Here is a 12,748-nt window from a genome sequence, read left to right as displayed (position 1 = left end):
GATTGTTGGACGTGGCCCGCGAAGCCTGGGAGGAGCAACCATCCCCCTTCCGCTCCGTCGTCGAGTACGTGCAGGACATGCAAGCAAGGATTGACAGGGTGGGCGCCATCGTCCGGGAGCACATGCACGCGGTGCAGGAGGAGCAGAAGAAGGTATACAACCGCCCCGCACAGCCCCGGGAATTCCAGCCGGGGGACCGGGTCCTCCTGTTAGTGCCCAGCAGCGCCTGCAAGTTCCTCGCCCGGTGGCAAGGTCCATATACCGTCCTCGAGCACCGGGGCCCGGTCAACTACCGCCTGCAGCAGCCCGGTAAGCGGACGGACGAGAAGCTATACCATGTAAACCTGCTGAAAAAGTGGGTGGAACCAGCCCCGGTGGTGTCGGCGTTCGCAGCTCAGGACTCGGACCGGGGCAAGGGTACCTTGGTCGGCTTAGGGGAGGACCTCACCCCCGCCCAAAGACAGGAGCTTACCGAGCTGATCGACCAGTTCGCAGATGTGTTTTCGGCTACCCCGGGGATGACCCAGCTGGTCCAGCATGAAATCAAGACTCCTCCCTGTGTAGTGGTGAGACAAAGGCCCTACCGTGTCCCCGAGGCTCGGCGCCAGGCCATCGAGGAGGAAGTCAGTTGCATGCTGCGGGACCACGTAATCGAGGAGTCCAGCAGCCCCTGGTCCAGCCCCATCGTCGTCGTGCCGAAGCCGGATGGGAGCATGAGGCTATGCAACGACTTCCGGAGGCTGAAACAGGTGTCAGAGTTCGACAACTACCCCCTCCCCAGAGTGGACGACCTGGTCGAGAGGCTGGGGAGAGCCCGATTCATATCGACCCTGGACCTCACCAAAGGCTACTGGCAAGTGGCGCTCGCACCGGAGGCAAGGCCCAAGACGGCCTTTAGCACGGCCACCGGCCACTGGCAGTATCGGGTTCTCCCCTTTGGGCTGCACGGGGCGCCCGCCACGTTCCAGCGGCTAATGGACATCCTCCTGCGGCCCCACCGGCAGTTTGCAGCGGCATACCTGGACGACGTGGTCATCCACTCCTCCACCTGGGCCGACCACCTGTTCCACCTCAGGGAGGTCCTGAAAGCACTCCGGGCGGCCGGCCTGACCGCCAACCCAAAGAAGTGCCACCTAGGGCTGACGGAAGCCCAGTACCTGGGATACCGCATCGGACGGGGAATGCTGAAGCCCCAACTAAAGAAGATCGAGGCTGTGAAGGGCTACCCGCGTCCGACATCGAAAAAGCAGGTATGTGCCTTCTTGGGATTGGCGGGCCACTACCGCAGGTTCGTGCCTAATTTTTCTGCTGTAGCCTCTCCCCTCTCAGACCTTACAAAGAAGGGCCAGCCAGACCAGGTCAGGTGGACAGCCGACGCAGAAAGGGCCTTCCAGGCCCTAAAAGGGGCCCTCACCAGCGCGCCGGTACTCCGCAACCCGGACTTTGACCTCCCGTTCACCGTGCATACTGATGCATCCGAGACCGGGCTGGGCGCCGTCCTCTCCCAGACCTTCGACGGGGAAGAACACCCGGTCCTCTACATCAGCCGGAAGCTGTCCCCGGCCGAGAGGAAGTATGCGGCGGTCGAGCGGGAGGCACTGGCGATAAAATGGGCCATCGAGGAGCTGAGATACTACCTGGCAGGCAGGCACTTCGTCCTCATAACGGACCACAGCTCCCTGCAGTGGATGGCCAAGGCGAAGGACACCAACGCCCGGGTAACCCGCTGGTTCCTCGCCTTACAAGACTTCTCCTTTCAGGTTAAGCACCGGGCGGGGGCCCAGCATGGTAACGCGGATGGGCTCTCACGACGAGACACCCTCTGGGCCCACCACCGAGCGGCAGTAGGCTCGGAGCTGGGGGGGGGTACTGTCGCGACGGGCAGAGAGCCGGCGCACACAAGAAGGAAATCGCTCCTTCTCCAACTGCCGCACCGGCACGACGTGGGCAGCTTCGTGCCGAACATTCCGCCAGCCGGAAGGACCGCCGCGGCGGGGAGGGACTGACGCAACGCCGGCCAGCGATTGGCGGACCCAACGGAGAAATTCCACCACTCAGGCGACGGCGGAGGAGGATAAAAGGGCGCGCTTCCGGCCGTACGGGAGAAGAGAAGACCGTACCGACAAGACGGACTCCGTGCGTGTTTTCCAGCAACATAGCGACTCGCAATCACCGAGCACGACGGTAACCTCACGCCCCACGCTAATCTCTCTCTCTCTCTCTCTCTCTCTCTCTCTCTCCCCACAAAAGGTGCAAGCGCGAACGAGATCACCGGGTGGTGAGAGTCCCACCTACGGAGGACGCCGGCCCGGGAAAACCCTCGCCCCCGTCTCGGGAATCCCGCCTCCACCACGAGTAGGCTACACCGGCAGTCACGCCTCCACAAGCCCCGCACTCATCCCCTCACAACCCACTCACTTCACCCTTGCACCAATAAACCACCGTTTGTGAACGTTCTTCTGCCTCCTGTGGGTCTGTACGCCGCCCTTCCCCGGGCTAATTCCTCACAATACATGTCTCTCATTTAGAAACTGTCACGTAATTTTCTGTCTGCTTGGCACAGTCTCCTGCTAAATGCTAAACCCTGCAGAATTTTATAGTATATCTACACAAGCAACTGTCTCCACTTTACAGATGATAAGAGTGCAAAAACTCCAAACAAATCTCCAAACAAATATAAAATATAAAATCCTAAACAAATATGGACTACCAATGTGTAACAGCAGTTAAAATTATCAGCTTTAATGTTCTGCACACGTGAGACACCAGCATGCAATTGCTGAAAACAGTGTTTGTTTAATGACTATTTAATATTTTACTCATAAAATAAATTGGGTCGAATGTAAACACACCACAACAAAGCAGAATGCACAGTTCACGCTAAATTCAGTATCAAACCTTAACTACAGACTAATCAAATAATCACACAGAACCTGATTACAGGACTCTCAGCCGTTAATTCAAAACTTAATTCACTACCAATCACTGTAATGAAGACACACAGAGAACATTTACTCACATAGAAACACACAGAGTGGACGGAGCTCCATCCTGTCACACTGATGACTGACTGAATGAGAAGTGTCTGTGTTAAAGCCTCGACACTTCCTGTGTTCTTAAACACCAATCAGACTTCAGAGAAAGAGAGAGAGAGAGAGAGAGAGAGAGAGAGAGAGTTGTTTCTATAAATGAGGCTAAAATGTCATGTCTTCATGTTGCTTACATTAATAACAGCAACTGATCAGCATGTAAACAGTCAGGAAGCTCTTGGTGTGCTGTTATGTTTATTTTTTTGCAAGGTTTAAGCAGTTTATCAGTTTAACTGTTAGAGCTGATTGTTTTAAATTTCTTCAAGGGAGCAAATATAATGTTTCAGTCACAGTCTGATGGTCTGAATGTTGCTGTCTGTGTGTGTTATCTGTCTGTTTCTGATGAGACAGGACACAAGTGAATAAACTCAGTGTGTCCTTTGTTAAAGGACAACCAAAAATATTTGTCATAATTCCAAGCAGAGGTCAACTTACAGGAAGGCAACATCACAGTAAGCAGATCCATAATAATATTAATAATCATAATCCAAGTAAAAAAGCACACACAAGCCAAAAAAACAGATTTACACAGGAACAGGAAACTAAAGTTGATGCTTTTATGTTACTGGGTTTCGGTTTCTGATTAATTCTACTTACTGCCGGTAGATGATATGAACACATTTTAAGTTATTTCTATTCTGAGCTCTGTGTTTAAATGCATTTCTGAGGCAGAAAGTAATGTGACATAAGTTAAAATAAGATGCTGTAGAGGCTAAAATGACATCTAACATTATGTTCACCTTTCATTATTTGTTCATCTCATTGAGTGTTGATGGCACAAGTCACAGGAACTAGCAGTGGTGAGAACATGCATGTGTGGCTGTTGTAATTTTGGCTTTTCTGAGAATGTGAAGGACAGCATTTCCTCATTTCTGTAACGAAACAGGACTATATACAGGAAGTAAGTGCAGGAACAATGTCTTTATTTGAAATACAGCGGGCAAAACACAGAAAACGCGGTCTAAACTGGACAAGGTTAACTGGGTTCAACATGGAACTTAATGTCTAGGCATGGAACGAGAACAAACATGGAACAAATGGAACAAACATGTCCGCTAGCATGCTAAACGTATTCGCTACTACGTTACCATATACGAATAATACTGCGCGAGGTGCACAGCACCACAAGGGGTTTAAATACCCAACATAATCAAACTAAAATACAGACACCTGGAGTACATTAAGACACACCCTCGAACCTCAACTAATGCTTAAACAGGGAGAGAATCAAAACAAACAAAGGCGTGTGTACATATACAAAAGTCTCGTGCACGCACGCTCTCTAAAGCCGCACGTGCATGTTGACGCCGCAGTGCCATATGTCGGCAGGAGCGTAACAGAACCGCCCTCCAAATTCACTCCTCCCGGAGTGCCAACGAGCACCCCCCTCCAACGGCGGTCCGGGGCCCCCGTGTGATCTGTCTCTCGCTGCATTGGAAAACAGGGCGGCCTCCGCCAGGCAGCAGACAGGCGGAGCACCACCCCCAGCAGGATCGAAACTCGGGGTGCCATCCCCGGTGGGGTTGGAATGCTGGGCGACGCCCCCAGCGGGGCTGGAATACTGGCCGACGCCCCCAGCGGGGCTGGAAGGCTGGGCAGCCTCCTCGGCTGGGCAGGACAGCGGGACAGCCTCCTCAGCAGGACAGGGAAGCGGGACAGCTTCCTCCACAGAACAGGGCAGCAGGACAGCTTCCTCAGCAGGACAAAGCAGCGGGACAGCTTCCTCAGCAGGACAGGGAAGCGGGACAGCTTCCTCCACAGACCAGGGCAGCAGGACAGCTTCCTCAGCAGGACAAAGCAGCGGGACAGCTTCCTCAGCAGGACAGAGCAGCGGGACAGCTTCCTCGGCGGGCTGGAGCTCCGAAGCTGAGACCTCCCTGTAGGTCTCAATCTGGAGCTCTGACATCACCATGTTGACCTCAGGCAGGAGCTCCACAGCTGAGGCCTCCCCATAGGTCTCAAGCTGGAGCTCCGAGGTTGCGGTTACCCCCCCAAAAAAATGTTCTAGGCCAGCCTTCGGTTCCAGACTGGGCAGCGTGACTGGGTTCTCAGCAGGGCAGGAGGGTGGAGCACTGTTCCCCTCCGGGCCGGAAGGTGGGGTGCAGTTCGGCGCTACGGCACGGGGCGAAGCGCTTCCTCCACGGTGCGGAGTATCTGATTTATTTCATCCTCCCACTGCTTCCACTGCAACTCCTCCTGCTGCCTCCTTAACATAGCTTGGTACTCCTCCTGCTGCTTCCTTAGCGCAGCTTGATACTCCTCCGACTGCGGAAAGCCCCAGTAATCCCAATATTTCCCGACAAGGTGCTCTCCTGCTACTTCCATGGTCTTTTGGCGCAGTATTCTGTAACGAAACAGGACTATATACAGGAAGTAAGTGCAGGAACAATGTCTTTATTTGAAACACAGCAGACAAAACACAGGAAACACGGTCTAAACTGGACAAGGTTAACTGGGTTAAAAATGGAACTTAATGTCTAGGAATGGAACGAGAACAAACATGGAAATAAGACCGCTAGCATGCTAAACGTATTCACTACTACGTTACCATATACAAATAATACTGCGCGAAGTGCACAGCACCACAAGGGGTTTAAATACCCAACATAATCAAACTAAAATACAGACACCTGGAGTAAATTAAGACACACCCTCGAACCTCAACCAATGCTTAAACAGGGAGAGAATAAAAACAAACAAAGGCGAGTGTCAATATACAAAGGTCTCGTGCACACGTGCTCATCGACACCGCAGGGCCATCTGCCGGTGGGAGCGTAACAATTTCTCACTGGTTAAAGTCACACATCTGAACTAGAATAGAAACCAAACCACAATAATGTTTCATGTGTTAACTGCTATTAATTTAAAGTGAAAGTCACATATTTGCTGAAAAACAAATAAGAGTAAACACTTTGTGCAATAATGGTAATTAATCACAACATTCATTACTAGATATGAACTCCTGGGTATTTTATTTTATGTAAATGAGATCCAAATTGACTGATGTGAGACAACTAAGCAAAATATCAACATTGTTCCAGAAGCAGATTGAACTAAACAGGTCTAATTTCCTGATGTGTGTCCGTATCTGAGTCATTACCAATAACGTAGGGATCTTCTATGTAATGAAAGGAAGACTTTCAAAGTTAGCAGTAAGTCTAAACAGGTGACAGTAATGTTGTCAGGATGGCTTACTGTGTGGCTTACAGTGTGAGTTCACTTATTTTGTCATCAAGCTTTTCTTCCTCCATTTTACAAAAATAACTTCACAGATTTTTTTTTTTTTTTTTACCATACATTTCCTGTATTAAGTTAACCAGGGTCATCATCTATTTCTATAAGAGGTCATTTCAAAATAAGAGACAAAGGTTTGTGGGCCTTCTCATTTGGACAAACTTTTTCAGTTTAGTCCACACGTTTTCTGTGGAATTCAGGTCAGGGCTTTGTGATGGTCACTCCATTACTTTCACTTTGTTGTCTGTAAGCCATTTTGTTAAATCTTTGGAGGTTTGCTTAGGATCATTGTCCTGCTAGAAAATGACCAAGCGTTAACATTTTTGATGATGTCTAGGGGTGTTGCTTTAGTTTATCTAGATAATTCTCCTTCCTCATGATGGCATCTATTTTCTAAGTGCACCAGTCCCATTTCCAGCTAAACACTCCTACAACATGATGCTGCCACCCCCATGCTTGACACTTGGGATGATGTTCTTTGAATTAAAAGCTTTACATGCATAACATTTGATCATTATGGCCAAACATTTAAATTTTTTTGGTTTAATCTTACCAGAGAACACTTCTTAAACAGCTATATAAAAAAATACACTCTGGCTTTTTCTGACGGTGTTAGAGTATGGGCTTCTTCCTTGTGCAACACCCTTTCAGGTCATGACGATGTAGGACGTCTGTAACCAGACTTGCCCACTGTTTCTTTTCTGGGGTTTTGGAGTTATACAGTATTTTCCATGGTTTCAAGGGCAAAAAAGCATTGGCTCTAAAGGTACAAGCACATTTCCATTAACCCCTAATTATAATAACTGGCCAAACAGAAGCTTCTCAAATTCATTGTTGAATTAAAGCTGGAGTAAATTTGTCCTCAATCAGTTGTTTTAAAATTATCTCTCATGTAAACAGAATTAGATACAATAATTGACTGGGCAAAATCATTGTAGGTTTCAAGTTACTATACAAAATGTGTTACCTTGAAAAGTGTGGAGTTGTGAAAATCTGAGACTGAATATCTTTAGCCTAGGAGTATACTTATACTTGTGTACTAGGTAGCTACTTATATATTACTCGATTTGTTTAGCACAAACTCCTGCTTTTCTGATTGTTTGATAAGACTCATGGGTATTGTATTTATGTGAGAGCACAGTATTCCATTGGCTCCAGAGACCGTCCCAAAATCTTTGGCGATAATTGGCCATCTCTGTGCTTTCTGCATTTCAAACATTTCAAAGCTTACCTGAATTTCTGCCTGGCTATTGAAGACAGGGATATTGGGTATACATTTTGTAAAATGTCCACTTGATACAAAACAGACCTTTTGACTTCCAGACCTTCATTTAAAGTGAACAGACATTTTACATACAGCCAACCAGCACTGATTAAACCTCAGTGTGACAGAGCACTCTGCCACCGGCCGGGACAGCAAAGCTACATAATACCACGCGCGCGCGCACACACACACACACACACACACACACACACACCCGGTGGTAGCCTTTTCCTCAGGTGTACACTTGAGACTGCGCTACTGCTTTATCCTCATACACACATACAGTGCTCTGTATAAATAAGTACACCCCAACAGATGTCTCAGAAAATCATCTGTCTCTCTTTATAATTAATACTTTCTATGGGACTCTATACAATAAAATATTCCAGCAACTCTGGTTTATTAGTTGTAAATGAGATTTGTCAGTACAAACAAACAAAACTGAATTTTTTTAACAAAGTGATTTAAGAAGATGGTGCGAGAATAAGTACACCCCAATGAAATAACAGATGAGTCAAATCAATCATTACACAGGTGGCTGCACGATAATTGACAATTGAGGGTGGTATTTAACCTATAAAATCTCCTCCCATTCAAACCTGACAATTATGGCACCACATGAAAGAGAAATGTCATGAGTCTGGAGTAATTTCTTTACACAAAAAAGGTCAGGGCTACAATAAAATTAGTAAAACATTGTTCATTAGTTGGAATACAGTAGTGAAAGTTATTCAAAAATTTAAAAAATATGGACTTGTGGCAAGCATTCTGAGACTTCCAGGCCATCCATGGAAATTAACACCTCGAGATGAGCGTTTTGTCCTAAGAAGAGTTGAGGCAAATCACCATGCAAGTTCATCACAGTTGGCTAAAGCTGTAGAAAGCCAAACTGAGGTGACTGTTTCATGTGAAACGATACGACTTATGCTGAACAGGAGTGGCATGCAAGGGTGTTGTCCACAAAGGAAACCACTGCTAAAGCCTATGCATACAAAAGCCCATTTAGCATTTGCCTAAAGCATGGCGGAAAAGCATGTAAAGCATGGCGGTGGCAGTGTTCTTCTGTGGGGTTGTATGAGTGCTGCAGATGTCCGGGAATTACACTTCATTGATGGCATCATGAATTCACAGATGTACTGCAAAATAATGAAAAAGAAGATGCTACCATCTCTCTGCACTCTGGGTCGCCATGCACTCTTTCAACATGATAATGACCCAAAACATACAGCCAAGGCCAGTGCTGCATTTCTGAGGAAGAACAGGGTGAAAGTGATTCAGTGGCCAAGTTTGTCCCCCGACCTCAACCCAATAGAACACCTATGAGGAGTTCTGAAAAGACAGGTCGAGCATCATTCTCCGTCCAGCATCCAGGCTCTGAAAGAGCTCATTCTCCAAGAATGGAGAAAGATAGACGTGGCAGTATGTCACCAACTTGTTCACTCCATGTCCAGAAGAGTTGGTGTTGTTCTTAAAAATCATGGAGGCCAGACAAAATATTATAATATTCACCACTAATATATACTAAATATATAGTTTGGAATATAATACTTAATAATAATAATAATAATAATAATAATAATAATAATAATAATACATGAGAACAGAATAATGAAAGATGCAAAACACAATCATAAAAATTCCATAATATGATTTTGCTAAAAGTAATTTTTATTCAAAGCTCTTAACACAGCATGTATACAGACTTATATTTCTTTTGTTCCTGTAACACTTAACACATCCTGCTGGATGAAATCAATAAACCAGAGAAAAACAAAAGAAAGTACATTATCTTACTCAAAATGATGACATCTATTACTTTACTTTTTTTAGGATAAAATATACATAGTATTATATAATTATTTTTAAAAAATATTAATTTACATATTATAGAGGCACTAAACTAAAAAAGATTAAAGGTATAAAATTAGACACAATATCAGTCCATGTGCCAAAAGACCACGGACCGCTCACTCAAAGACAATACTGCATCATTGACTGTTTAAAGCAGTGAAGACAAAATATCTGATTATTCCTAAACTGACAAATGCAATTTGTTTACAATCCACTAATAGGTAAATAGCATAAATGAGTAAATAAACAAAAATACATGAATGAATCTTGACTTCAATAAAATAATGTACATACAATCTAAGAAATTAAATGTTGACAGAAATGTGTAAGAAAAATCTCGTTTTTACTGTGAAACAATATATACTTTTTATTCATGTTTTATTTGTCATTAAGATCAGTATTACAATATACGAGTGAACACTTAGTAATCCACACTGCCAGCTTATAAATTATACTGATCCAGTGAATGAAAACTGGAAACTTAATTTAACCTGGATAAAGCCAATTCTGACCCACTGTGAACAATAGGAAATATAATTTTAAAATTGCTCCCTGTTCCTCCTTTAACATTCATATCAGGAGTTGGTACAATGCATAGTTTTGTATTAAGCAAAAAAACAAGAAAAAACCCCCCCAAGCTTTCCAGACACTACAATGTGCCCCCTAATATGTGTATAAATATGTAAATATGTTCTTTAGCTGTTTCAACAAGTCCTGATTGGAGACTTTAGACTTTCTTCATGGACCTACACAAAAATGACATCTTATATCATTTAGTTATTAATGATATAACTATTATTGGGTGCCATTTATCAAACATTTACTATGGTTATGTGTAAATATTTCTGAAGGCCAAACTGAACTAAAAATTTAGCCAATTTTTTCATTAACACTGATTTTCTTTGTACTCATGTGCATACGTTGATAATTGCCCCATTGATTACCAAGTATATTCAAGTGCAATGTTGGAATCCAGCCAGTAAATCAATTTTGATTCTGTGTTTAAAACTAAAATAGTTTTTTTTTTTTTTTTTTTTTTTTTAAGAGCAGATTTAAACTGAAAGCTAAACTGAACTGGTCTAAATTGCACAGCAACCAGCCACTAGAGGGCCTCACAGGACTTTTTCTCTTCCCTTTGAAACCCCTGTTGTGATGCCCAGCCAAATACACAGTTATTTGTTTGAACAATTGCAAATGGTGATAATACTGAAAGGATTGTTGAAATACTACCAAGAAATTTCTTAAATCCAGCGTCTTTATGGTACTTATGTCCCAGTTCTGACTTCCAGGCTATTAATCCTTGCCTATTCTCTGGGTGATTTGTATTGCTGTGCCTTCATCTGTTTGCACATTTCTAAATCTCTACAAGAGCATTAAGAGTTATTAGAGTTATTTTAAGAGTGTAAATGTAGTAGAAATATCTCGTTTGCTGAAGCAATACTGTTATGTGGAGAGATTGTGTATACGCTTTAAGCTCATCTTACCTTTATCTGTGTTCTGCTTCAGTTCTGAGTAAACAGTGTCAGCTCCCTCACTGCTCTTTCCTAATGGGAAACAATCACTGATTTAGCATTCGCTAAGATAAAACACACATTCTATTAACCTCTTAAACTTCCATAACTACATTACACTCTATTACCTTCTGTTATTTTCATTTTAGTTACTGAATGATTCGTAGCAGTTATTGAATACGATGCTTTAGGTTGAATAATTGGCAAATAATTAAAGGGTTTAAGGGTTAAATGAAATGTAAAACAGTGGTCTATAAATTGAAAGAATTTAGTCCCACCTTGTTTTCTCTTTGGCTTCTTTTGGTTTTTCAGTTCAATATCAGCATAAGTCACATCACTTGGTCCAGCAGCAGCATCTATAAAAGATTATAAACACAGATTTATTTTACCATTCTTTATGTTTGTATCAGAATCACTAAGCAAACTCTAAAATATATGATGCTGTATAACAAATAAAATAAAAATACAATTCCACTAGCTACCCTACAGGCCTTCTCCATGGCACTACCTCCATGATTCATTATGAAGCACTCTGTGTTAATCTTTAATCTATCTGTCTATAAGATTTTTCCCAGAACTTTGCAGGTGTGTTAATAAACATTTGAGCAAAGCATAACCTCTGGTTTCTATTCCAGTAGATTGTATCTTGCAGTAATCCTAATGCTGGTGGTACTGGATTATCTAATATTGCTAAACTAGTTACTGAATTTTCCTTTAAAACACACACACACACACACACACACACAAAACAACAACAACAACAACAACAACAACATGAACTAAATGAATGGTTTTAACAAAATCTGTTTCCAGTTGATTTAGTGTGATTGTGAGGCAATACATTAATACTAATAATTGTTTATTCTATTTTTCATCTTCAAATGCTCTGCTCATTAATAAACTATGTATAACCAATTAGTGCAGTGGTAGCTCAGTGGTTCACTCGGCTACTGATCAGAAGATTATGAGTTCAAACCCAAGCACTGCCAAGCTGCCACTGTTGGGCCCTTGAGCAAGGCCCTTAACCCTCTACTACATAACAATATTTACAACTATAAACAACGTTTCCCTGATTTGGGAAAGACATTGTTATTTTGAAAGTAATAGGGTATATATACTGTGTTGATTGAAAGTTTGTGAAACCTTTAGAACATTTTATGTTTCTGCATAAATATCATCAGATTTTCACAAAAGTCCTAAATAAGAGATAGATAAAGAGAACCCCATTAAACAAATGTAGACATAAATATTCTACTTGGTCATTTATTTATTGAGGAAAATGGTCCAGAAATTATTTTACATTATCATCAAACACCAAAGGCAAAGATTTGACATTAGTTTCATGCAGTATCTTACCATTTTGTGTCTTGTTTCTGTGGACATCCTGTGAGTGGATCATATTGCTGGTTCCAGCTGCAGAATCATCTAGAAGAGAATAAAATTGTCGTTACAGAAACAGAAGCTCTTGCAATGTTATGTTGCCAAATCTATCTCACATTTAGGAGCAAAAATTTAGATATACTTTACCTGTGGTCCTGATATCAGCATTTTCGTAGATGTTATCACCATCTTTTAAACAGAAACAATAAAGACTTTAGAGGAAAAGGTTAACTAATGTCAAAAACAAAATCTGGTGTGTTTATTGTTACTGCAGACGGACCTGCAGGCTGATTGGTGTCCTGATGTACTGTAGAAGGAGTCTGATATTCTACACCTTCTCAACAGAGTAAAGCAGTGATACAGGTTAAAACATTGCTCTTACACATAAGTATATTTGGTGAAACATGAAATTAATTTTT

The 12,748-nt window shown here is 43.2% G+C and overlaps 1 long non-coding RNA gene across 3 annotated transcripts; it reads right to left on the bottom strand.

Moving 5' to 3' along the window:
- Positions 1-9,264: 9,264 nt before the first annotated feature.
- LOC128610364 (uncharacterized) lies at positions 9,265-12,698 on the bottom strand. 3 transcript variants are annotated; one of them, XR_008386341.1, is made up of 6 exons: positions 12,610-12,698; positions 12,477-12,518; positions 12,306-12,374; positions 11,228-11,305; positions 10,923-10,982; positions 9,265-10,184 (listed from the first exon to the last, which is right to left on the bottom strand). It is a non-coding gene; the product is annotated as an uncharacterized LOC128610364 (long non-coding RNA). The 3 variants fall into 3 exon arrangements; XR_008386343.1 differs by having other exon boundaries at positions 9,265-9,953; XR_008386342.1 differs by lacking the exon at positions 9,265-10,184 and adding an exon at positions 10,692-10,800.
- Between the last annotated feature and the right edge of the window lie 50 nt (positions 12,699-12,748).

The sequence above is a fragment of the Ictalurus furcatus genome, chromosome 7 (genome assembly GCF_023375685.1).
Source record: "Ictalurus furcatus strain D&B chromosome 7, Billie_1.0, whole genome shotgun sequence".
Classification (NCBI taxonomy): domain Eukaryota; kingdom Metazoa; phylum Chordata; class Actinopteri; order Siluriformes; family Ictaluridae; genus Ictalurus; species Ictalurus furcatus.
This window is presented reverse-complemented; position numbering and strand designations above follow the sequence as displayed.